Source organism: Arvicanthis niloticus, chromosome 23, assembly GCF_011762505.2.
Source record: "Arvicanthis niloticus isolate mArvNil1 chromosome 23, mArvNil1.pat.X, whole genome shotgun sequence".
In the NCBI taxonomy this organism is placed as follows: Eukaryota; Metazoa; Chordata; class Mammalia; order Rodentia; family Muridae; genus Arvicanthis; species Arvicanthis niloticus.
The window spans coordinates 9728070-9736144 of NC_133430.1; positions in this window are offsets into that span (position 1 = coordinate 9728070).

Genomic DNA, 8075 nt, shown 5'->3' on the forward strand with positions numbered 1-8075 from the left:
CCTGTTTTGAGAATTCTCTGTTTAGCTCTATATCCCATTTTTAATTGGGTTATTTGGTTTGTTGGTATCTAACTCCTTGAGTTCTTTATATATTTTAAATATTAGCCTTCTCTCAGATGTAGGGTTGGTGAAGCTCTTTCCCCGTGCTGTAGGCTACCATTTTATCCTATTGATGGCATCCTTTGCCTTACAGAAATTTTTCGGTTTTGTGAGATCCCACTTATCAATTGTTGATCTTGGAGCCTGAGTCGTTGGTATTCAGTTCAAGAAGTTGTCTCCTGTACCAATGAGTTCAAGGCTATTCCCCAATTTCTCTTCTATTAAATTTAGTGTGTCCAGTTTTATGTTGAGGTTCTTGATCCATTTGAATTTAAGTTTTATGCGGTATGACAGATATGTGTGGGTCAGTAAGCCATGTGAGATAGCCTGGTTCTCAGATGAGCTAAAGGATCTGAAGCTCTAGAGACCCTGAAGGGATGGTAGGAGCTTTGCCTGCTCCCGGGCATCAGGCCCTTGTCACTAGCCATAGCCCCCCATAGATTTGTGCCCATCAGTCATGTTAGGGCAATGCCGCAACCTCTTCCATGGTATATGAGGCATTCCTGACATCTCAGACTAAGATAATAGGAAAAGAGAGGTGACCATTGGTCATGTGGGCTCAAGACAGAGATTTCTATGCTAATGAGGTACCTAGACACCTGGCAGGCATAGCCAATAAGCTTTACTTCCCAGACATTCCTCCCTGCAAAAGGTATTTAGCTTCAGGCCCACCTTGAGAAGTGGGATATGGTTTTACTCATCCACTTTCTGACATGACAAATGTCATGATAAATGTCTTAAATTCATGGACTGCCTCTTTTCACTGGGATCCACCGTAGGGAGCCATGGAGAAGGCCTTTGTCTACAGAGCCACTGTCTAATCTCCTGTAGAAGGCCTCTCTGTACTCCCAGCCACAACTGCCACCAAGACTGCCACTGTCACGCCAAGGACTCTCCCCATGGGACTAGCCGGAGTTCTCCTGTCCCCTGCCCCAGCCCTGGGCTAGACCCAGCCTGAGGGCTCCCACTCCATTCTCAGCTCTTTCATAGCTCCCAGAGGTGCCTGGATGTCCAAGAGGCTGAGAACCAGAAGGCCCCAGCCTGGACCAGCTCCAGCTGTTCTGCGCCTCACACTGGCTTTTTCACCCTAAGTGGCAAGGAACAAATGCAGTCAAACTCCCTGCATTCTGCCTCCCCAAGCCGTCATACCCTGTGGCAGAGCAGACAAGGGATCCACAACCCTACAGATATGGATCTATTTTTATTCTTAAACATGTAGACATCTAGTTAGACCAGCACTATTTGATGAAGATGTTTCCTTTTTCCCACTGTGTGGTTTTGGATTCTTTGTCAAAAATCAAGTGTCCATAGATATGTGGGTTTATTCCGGGTCTCTTCCAATTTGTATCCCATTGATCTACTTTGTCTTATTGTTCTAGGTATGACTTCAGGTGCTATATTGGACTGATATTGAGAAAGTGGGCAGCTTTGTCTTGTCTCTGATTTTAGTAGAATTGCTCTAAGTTTCTCTCCTTTAATTTGATATTGGCTATTGGGTTGGTATACATTGTCTTTACTGTGTTTAGGTATCTTGTATTCCTCATATCTCTATACATTTATAATAAGTTTTGGATCTTGACAAAAGATTTTTCAGGATCTAATGAGATGATCATGTGGTTTTTTTCTTTAAGTTTACTTATATGGCAGATTTCATTGATGAATTTTCATATATTGAGCCATTCCTGCATGCCTGGGATGAAGCCTACTTGAACATGGTGAATGATGTCATTGATGTGTTCTTGGATTTGGTTTTCAAGTATTTTATTGAGTATTTTTGTATCAATGCTTATAAGGGGAATTGGTCTGAATTTCTTTTCCTTTATTGATTCTTCATGTGATTTAGGTATCACAGTGACTATAGCCTCATAGAATGAGTTTGAATGTTTCTTCTATTTCTAATTTGTGAATAGTTTCAGGAGTATTGGTATTAGCTCTTCTTTGAAAGTCTAGTAGTAATCTGCACTAAAACCATCTGGCCCTGGGCTTTTTGGGGGGAGGTGGGAAGTTGGGAGAAATTTGGAGTACTTCTATTTCCTTATGGGTTAAAAAGACTATTTTGATAGTTTACCTAATCTTGATTTAACTTTGGCAAGTGGTATCTGCCTTGAAAATTATCCATATAGTTTAGATCTAACTTTGTAACAGGCTTTTGAAGTGAGACCTAATGATTCATTGAATTTCCTCAGTGTCTGTGGTTATGTCTCCTTTTTCATTTCTGATTTTGTTAATTTGGATACTGTCTCTGAGCCTTTTCGTTAGTTTGGCTAAGGGTTTGCCTATCTTGTTGATTTTTCTGAAAGAACCAGTTCTTGGTTTTCTTGATTCTTTGTATTGTTCTCTTTGTTTTTAATTAATTGATTTCAGCCCTGAGGTTGATTACTTCCTGCCATCTACTCTTCTTGGGTGTGTTTGCTTCTTTTTGTTCTAGAGCCTTCAGGTATACTTTTAAATTGCTAGTGTGAGAACTCTCCTATTGCTTTATGAAGGCACTTAGTGCTGTGAATTTTCCTCTTAGTACTACTTTCATTGTGTCCCATAAGTTTGGATATGTTATTCCTTCATTTCACTGAATTCTAGAGAGTCTTTAGTTTCTTTATTTCTTCCCTAACACAATGATCACTGAGTAGAGAGTTGTTCGGTTTCTGTGAGTTTATAGACTTTCTGTTGTTTCTGTTGTTGTTGAAGTCCAGCTTTAACCTGTTGTGGTCTGATAGGGTACAAGGAGTTGTTTCCAGTTTCTTGTTTCTGTCGAGGCGTGCATTGTGTCTGAGTATATGGGAAATTTTGAAGAAGGTTCCATGAGGTGCTGAGAAGAAGGTATATTCTTTTATGATTGGGTAAAATGTTCTGTAGACATCTGTTGGGTCCATTTGATTCATAACAACTGTTAGTTTTTATTATTTTCTGTTTAGTTTCTGTATTGATGATCTGTCCATTGGCGAGAGTGTGGTGTTGAAGTCTCCCACTCTTACTGTGTGGAGTTTGAGCCTTAGTAAGGCTTCTTTTATGAATGTGCATGCCTTTGCATTTGAGGCATAGAGATTTGGTAGATTTTTCTTTGATGAGTATAAAGTGTCCTTCCCCATCTCTTTGGATTAATTTTGGTTGAAAGTCTATTTTATTAGATATTATAATGGCTATTCCAGCTTGTTTCTTGGGTCCATTTGCTTGGAAAACCCTTTTTCAACCCTCTACTCTGAGGTAATGTCTATTTTTGTTACTGAGGTGTGTTTCTTGTATACATAAGAGTGATGGATCCTGTTTTTGTATCTATTTTGTTAGCCTGTGTCTTTTTAGTGGGGAATTGAATCCATTGATATTGAGAGATACTAATGACCAATGATTGTTATTTCTGTTATTTTTATGTTGTTGTTGTTGTTGTTGTTGGTGGTGGTGGTGGTGGTGGTGGTGGGTGTGTGTGTGTGTGTGTGTGTGTGTGTGTGTGTGTGTGTGTTTCTTGGGTGTAGTTAATCTCCTTGTGTTGGAGTTTTTCTTTTAGTGTTCTCTGTAGGACTGGATTAGTAGAAAGATTTTTAAATTTGGTTTTGTCATGAAATATCTTGGTTTCTCCATCTATGGTGAGTATAATAGTCTGGGCCAGCATCTGTGATTTCTTAGAGACTATAAGACATCTGCCCAGGGCCTCTGACTTTTAAAGTCTCTGTTGAAACATCTGGTGTACTTCTAACAGGTCTGCCTTTGTATGTTACTTGACCTTTTCCCTTGCAGCTTTTAATATTTTTTTCTTGGTTCTGATTATTTGCTTTGATTATTCTTTGTTTTGAGTATTATGTGGTGGAAAGATTTTATTTTTTTTCTTTCTTTTTGTTCCAATATATTTGATAACCTGTAAGCTTATAGTTTTGGTTGTGAGCCTAGCCCTTAACGGCTGAGCCATCTCTCCAGCCCCATTCCTAGGATTCTTTTTGATCTTTTCATAGTATCCCAGATTTCTTGGGTGTTTTGTGTTAGAAACTTTTAAGATTTAGCATTTTCTTTGACTGATGTATCAATTTCTTCAATCGTATCTTTTACATCTGAGATTCCCTCTTCCATCTCTTGTATTCTGTTGATAATGTTTGCACCTGCAGTTTCTGTTATCTTTCCTAGGTTTTACATCACCAGTATTGCCTCAGTTTGTGTTTTCTTTATTGCTTCTATTTCTGTTTTCAGGTCTTGGACAGTTTTATTTATTTCCTTCACCTGTTTGATTGGATTTTCCTGTATTTTTTTTTATATTTATTTCTTTCTCTTTAAGGGTCTCTACCTGTTTAATTGTATTTTCCTGTATTTCTTTAAGAGATTTATTCATCTCCTCTTTAAAGATCTCTATCGTCTTCATAAGATTAGATTTAAGGTCATTTTCTTGTGCTTCATATGTGCTAGGGTATCCAGAGCTTGCTGGGCTCTGGTGGTTCTACATTGCCCTAGTTGATTGTGTCCTTATACTGGACTTTAACCAACTGGTAATTCCTTATGGCATTCCTGGTAATCTCTAATGGCAACAGGCCTCTGGTTGTCCTGGTAGCAGCAAGCCTCTAGGGATGCAGGCAGAGCTGGTAGTCCCTGATACCTGCAGCCATCTCAGATTGCAGGTAGAAGTGGGGACCAGAATATGAAGCACAAAGGGGACATGGCAGACCTCCAAGCTGATAGGCCTGTCGAGGGACACAGCAAGCAAGGGCTTGGGGATCTCATGGATTGTCCCAGGTAGCAGCAGGCCTCCAGAGGTGCAAGTGGAGCTGTGGCACTGAAATGAAGTGTAGAGAGGACAGGATAGAATTGATTGTCACTGAGTTTGCCCAGAGGGGCAGCAGGAAGAGAATTGAGTATGGGTCTGACTCAGTGATCCCTGATGGCTGCAGGCCTCTGGGATTGTAGGTAGAACTGTGGACTAAAAGACAGAACACAGAGGAGACAAGGCAGACCAAAAGGGTACTGACTTTCTGGGGACCCCCCCCCATCAAAATTTTTAAGTGTTCTCTTCCATGGCTTCCTGTCTCAACTGTTTTTTGAGGGAGGCGGAGGTGAGGGAAAGAAAGCTTGTTGCAAACGCCTTCTATGTTTTTCATCCTCAATGGGTCTACACTCATTCATACCACTGCAAAAGAAGCTTTCTTGTCCTTTATTATCAGCTCCTTAAAGCCAGCTGGTCCAGGCAAGAGGAGAGGACCCTCCAGGTCTCTCCAGAGCTGGGCAGGATGATGAATGTCGGCAGCCCAAAGAAACACACCTGGCTGGGAGTCTTGTCAAAGCAGGAACTCAACTTTAATGTAACAACCTCTTGTTTATATAAACTTGGAACATAGGGAGGAGGGGTTTTGGTGGGCTGAGTTGACATAGGGGGTGGGGAAGGGTGATGGAGGGTATGGGGTAACTGACAGGGCCAATTGCAAAGCTCTACATCAGCAACAGCTGAGCAGAGGCAGGACCAAACAGGTCCTGTTGAGTCACTTCTGTACAGGTCTCAAACTCGAGCCAGGCTTAGACTCTCCCACAAGGCCACAGAAACTCGAGCCAGGCTCGGATTTGTCCACAAGGCCCAAACTAGGGCCAAAATGGGGCCGAACACTTTATAGACAGTAGTAGCATGAATCATGGGCTTCCACTTGGTTTCTGGCTACAGAATGAGCCACAGACAGCTACGTGGCTTCAGGTAGCCTCACAAACCCTGGGCATCCCCATGGCATTTGGTGGTAACACAGGCCACGGACACCATTATAGCTCTCAGCCATAGCACTAGCCACAGACATCAGACAACAATGTGGCCCATGAACAGTAACATGGATTCAGGCAGGAGCATAGACCACAGACATCCCCATGGCCTTTGTGGCAACATGGGCCATGGACATCATGTGAGCCCCAGGCTGCAGCAGGACCAGATAGCAACATGGCCCTCACCACATAGATCACTACCATCAACATGGCTTCAGGTGGCAACAAAGACCACAGGCATTCCCATGGCCTTCAGTGGTAACGTGGGCCACAGAACTCAACATGGCCTTCAGTGGTAATATGAGTCTTGGATAACAACATGGCCTCTAGTTGGAGCCCAGATTACAGATACCACCTTTGGCCACAGTACAGATCATGAGCATCAACATGGCTTCAGATGACAGCACAGACCACGGACATCCCCATATCCTTCAGTGGCAACATGGACCATGGACCATGGACAATAAATGGCCCCCAGCCACAGGAGGACCAGGGATACCAACATGGACCTCAGAGATGGCACAAACCATGGACATCCACATGGACCTCGGGCATCAACAAAGACAGCAGCAGGAACTACCGATGGTAGTATGTCTCCCAGGTATAGTTTGAATCACAGATACCAACCTGGACTGCAGAAGCAGCACAGACCATGGAGGGTTTCCAAGGAGGCCCAACCCAGAAAATGGACAGTTCTGCATGTTGGACATTCTGTGGCTGTTCTGAGCCAGGGCAATTTTGCGGCTGGGCAGAGTGTTAAGGGGTAAAGCCTGTGCTAGTTCCAGGCTGCTGCACACTATCCTGCTGGCTCTGCTGAGCGTAGACCTCCTCCACCATTCATCTCATCCCGCTCAAACACCTGGAAAAGAATCCATTTTACTCCCAGGCCCTGCTCACAAAATGATGACTTTGAGACTAATTATTTATTAATAAATGCCTAAACCATAAGCTTTGGCTCATTCCCCAACTATGTTATAACTTATTTAACCCATTTAAACTATTCTATGTCTTCCACATGGTTAGTTACTGCTTCTTTAGTCTTAGGCCACTTCCTACACATCTTTAGCATTTCTCTCAGCATCTCCCCCAGCATCTCTCGGTGTCTCCCTCAGTGTCCCTTTTATTCTCTCACTATGTCCCAGAATTCGTTCACTTCCTGCCAGTGTCCCACCTCCTATTTCTTGCCTCAGTTCATTGGCCATTGGCTTTTTTTTTTATTGACAGTGTTGCTTATAAGAATTTCTTGATACAAACACCTGTCGCCACCATACTGTATCTAGTCCTCTCTCTCTCTCTCTCTCTCTCTCTCTCTCTCTCTCTCTCTCTCTCTCCACACACATACACACACACACACACATGCACACACACACTTTCAAACAGCTTTACATGCAAATACTCATTACAAGTCATTGGTCTGGTTCAAGGTTTTTGATTTTTGAAGCACCATAAACTCTGGACCATCACTGAGACTCAGCTCAGATACTCTGTTATTAACCAGAGTCAAGGTGATCTTGTAGCTAGGCAGGGCATCTGAGGCTAGATCCTTGCTAACTCCAGACTACAATACATCTCCCATTTTCAAAGCTGGCCACCCCCATCCCACCCCAAGGCTCACCAAGTAGAACTCTTGTGCTTGTAGTCTGTGTGCAGGTGGTCTTGCCCTCTCCCTCTGCCAACACAGTGAGCATCAGTCCTTGCCTGAGGGCCAGCCTGCAGCATGGGGCTGCCACTGGTGCTCACCATGCTGGCAGAAGGAGTTTCCATTGTTCTAGGTTTCTAGCTCATCCCAGATATCCCACCCACACACACACACACACACACACACACCACTGATTCCAGTTCTCTCTCCCTCCAAGCTCTCCTACTTGATCCCTTCTGCTTCTCTCTCCATCACCTCTCCAACCTGGTTAACTTCCTCTATCTACCAGAGATATCTATTCTATCTCCCCTTCTCAGTGAGATTCAAGCAATGGAGTCCTCCTTGTCACTTAGATTCTTTGGGTCTGTAAATTGTAGCATGATTATCCTGTACTCTGTGGCTAATATCCACTTACAAGTGGGTCCATACCATGTTTGAATTTCTGGATCTGCGTTACCTCCCTCAGAGTGATATTATCTAGTTCTATCCACTTGCCTGCAAGTTTCATGATGTCATTGTTTTAAACAGCTGAGTAGTATTCTATCGTATAATGAACCATATTTTCCTTATCCATTCTTCAGTTAATGAATATCTGGGTTGTTTCTAGTTCCTGGTAATTAAA